Source organism: Oreochromis aureus, linkage group 8 (assembly GCF_013358895.1).
Source record: "Oreochromis aureus strain Israel breed Guangdong linkage group 8, ZZ_aureus, whole genome shotgun sequence".
NCBI lineage: Eukaryota > Metazoa > Chordata > Actinopteri > Cichliformes > Cichlidae > Oreochromis > Oreochromis aureus.
This window is the reverse complement of record NC_052949.1, coordinates 20,489,715-20,493,229: the sequence shown is the minus strand read 5'-3', so window position 1 is coordinate 20,493,229 and position 3,515 is coordinate 20,489,715.

Here is a 3,515-nt window from a genome sequence, read left to right as displayed (position 1 = left end):
GGCTAGCTCCCACCAAAGACACAGTGGAAGAAAAAGCTGTGAAGTGAAGTAGTTGGGTGGAAGGGCTAAAAATACACTTGCTTCAATGAAGTGAGAGTACACCTTCCCCCTGAAGCTGTTGTCTCATCCACTCCTTCACTCTTCCCTTCTTTGCCTCCCAGCCTGGCTGCTGGTGAAATGCACAGGAGCCAACGCGAGCTTCTTTTTAAGTGCCAGTGTAACCCAGCCCACATTTCCCTGCAGCCTTCCCTCTTACTACTTTACACCACTGAACAAAGTACCCCATACACCCCCTTCCTCTGTAATTTTCTCCCTTCCCTTAATTCCGTTTCTGTACACCAGCCTGACAGGATTTGGATGGCTGGCTGATCAGAAGTTTCATTAACAAGCAAGATGAGATACAGACTATGACACACTGGTGCAGTGTGCCTGCCTTCTTGGCTCCCTGTAGAATAGTGGCTCCTCACTAACCGGCAGTGGAGTGTCTGGGAGGGACTCCACATACTTTGCTCTCAGTTCCCTCCTTTAGCTCAGTCGGGAGGGGGAGTTATAAAGACAGGGCAAATGAAAGAGGGGATAAGGGAATGAAGCTGGAGGGTGGGGGGGTGGCAGGACTCTGGACAAAAGGACTGAGAGATCAGCAGAAAAAGGAAGCAAGTAACCAAAAAATGGTGAGCAACTTCAGTTGAATATTGTGGTCAGTGTGCATCATAATCATCATGTTCTCGGATCCCACGCATTCATAACGTCACTGTTTAGATTACCTAGAATGAGGATGTTTACACCACTGAGGCTATGTGACACAACTGCAGTTAAGTGTACAGTCCCACTATAATGTAGCATGTAATAAGCCTTATTTCACTGGCTGTTGCACAGCAACCGTCAGAGCAATTTGTGCAAAACCATAATACTGGAAGCTTATTCAGTAAAGGGGAAATATTCTGAGACATTTCTTTTCTCTAAAATAAGAACCATGTGCACGTGTTCCTGCCATAATTGAGTAAACAAACCAAATTCACTGAGTTTTTCTTAATCCCAAACCAAGCTGCTACAGTATTTCACTTCCCAGTAATCCCCTGACAAAGCCATTTGAATAAAATTACAGTACACACAGCATTCAGTGAGCACAGTAATGTGAAATCATCTACAGCTTATAAATACCTAAGAAAAAAGACAAAAACAACGTTTGGCATTTTTAACCCTGGTTACAACCCAACACATACATGTATTTTCACTCTCTTTATTAGACCGTCAAAGTGTCATGTAATGCTGTGTGAAGCAGGCAGGGTAGGATCCAAAATGCAGGACACTGAGATAAAAACTAAACTCAAAAACAGCCGTTTTGCTGGTAAAGATTAATAACCTACTGGCAGGAACTCAGGAATACAAACCAGCAGAACACACAGTAGAGGGATGAAAGAGATCATGACACTAGAAAGAGATTGATACAGACTATCTTTACACAAGAGGGAATCAGGGCAAAGAGGAAACACCTGGGGAACACAGCTGAACATAATCTAACTGCACACAAGTGACTATCAAAATAAAACAGGAAGTGACAAGCACACTGAGACTGAAACTAAGACACATGAACTTGACAGACAAAAGTAACTTCAAAGACAAAACTAAACACGGGAGATAACATAGAAATGCAGATTAGGCATGGGGGGGAAATAGGTGGGCAGGAAAAACTTAATAACTTACAAGATCAAAATGAAAACATAATCTAACCAAAGGTAATATCCAAACTGAAAACTACGATGACAAAACCCAGGATCGTGACACAAGGCTGAAGAAGCCAAAGAGGTAATGCTGGGTGAGAGGGTGTGGAGAGGACGGGAGTATGAATCAGTTATGTTAACAGTTAACAGTTGCACAAACATAAGTCGACACTTATTAACAGTCATGTTTTCGTCACCTCATAATTAAAACTTCATAGAGCTTTGGATAGCTGTCTCTTCAGGAGTTCAATGTTCCACTTTGTTCACCATATTCTTTAACTTTCTCCAAGTACTGGTTTGCACTTTAATTTATTTAAAGTTTTTGGCTAAAACTGCCACCAGTTTTAGCTTTAAACTGACCTTAAGGTTTAAACAAACAAAAGTAATAAACTGTTCGAACTGAATCATTTTAGCTTTGTATAAATGTTTGCATTCACTGTTCCCCAACATGGTTTCAAGCATACTGCATCTATCCTCCTATACTGCGCAGAGCTACAGGGTTGTATCTATGTGACTTACTTTATTGCACCAGCAGGTGCATTCATTGTGTCACCAGGTATGCACAAACAAAACTGTCCTCGTGAAAGGTAAATTATGTCGTTGTTACATTCACACTCAAGTTACATTGAGACAGTACTGAAATATGTCAGCTGGCTTTATTGCTACCAACCAGCAGATCATTCACCGGACTGTGGTTACACTTTAAACGAGATCCTGGAAAAAAGTAAATCATAGTGTTATAAAGGACATGTGTCTGGGTCCTTGTTTTTGCTTCTTACTTTTATATCATATGTGTTTTTTATGTCCTGGCTGCTAAAAAAAAAAAATGAAAGGAACACTTTTAATCAGAGTATAGTATCAAGTCAGTTCAACTTGTGGGGTATTGATCTGGTCAGTTAAGCAGCAAGGGGGTTTTTAAACAGTTTCAGTTGCTTTGGTGTAAATGAAATTAACAACAGAGTGATAACTATGAGAAAACCCCCAAAACGGGAACAGGTCAGCGTCACTACTGGTAGCATGAGGTGATACCTGGAACCCACAGAGGTTGCACAGGTAGTCCAACTCCTCCAGGATGGCATATAAGTATGTTCCATTGCTAAACGGTTTGGTATGTCTCCCAGTACAGACTCAAGAGCATGGAGGAGATTCTAGGAGAGCTGGACAGGCCTGAAGAAGGTCCTCAACTCATCAGAAGGATGAGTATCTGCTCCTTTGTGCAAAGAGGAACAGAAATGACAGGGATTTCGTATGACACAGACAGAGCCCTTAAAAATAGCTTCCAGCAGGCCACTGGTGTGAGTGTCTCTGACCAAACAATCAGAAACAGATTTTAACGTGGTCTGAGGGACCTGTGCTCACCGCTCCACTGTGGAGCCTCATTGGCATTTGTCATAGGAAACCAGAAATGGCAGGTCCACCACTGTCACCCTGTGATTTTCACAGATGAGAGCGGGTTCACCTTGAGGACATATGACAGATGTAAAAGGATCTGGAGAAGCTGTGGAGAACATGCTGTCTTTAACATTATCGTTCTGGGTAGATGATGGCCACCAGGTTGCACCTCAGACTGTCCAGGAGCTGGTCCAGGTCTGGGAAGAGCTCCAGTTCATATTAATATAGATATCCAGTAAGATCAGGGCCCTGTTTCAGAAAGCGGGTTTAGAAAACTCAGAGTTAAAAATGATACTCAGGGTTGAGTAACCCCGAACTGTCCAACTCGGAATATTCGGTTTCAGAAAGGCTGATAACAATTAGTTCAATCAACGCGGAGTTGCTTTAACCCCAAGTTAAGCG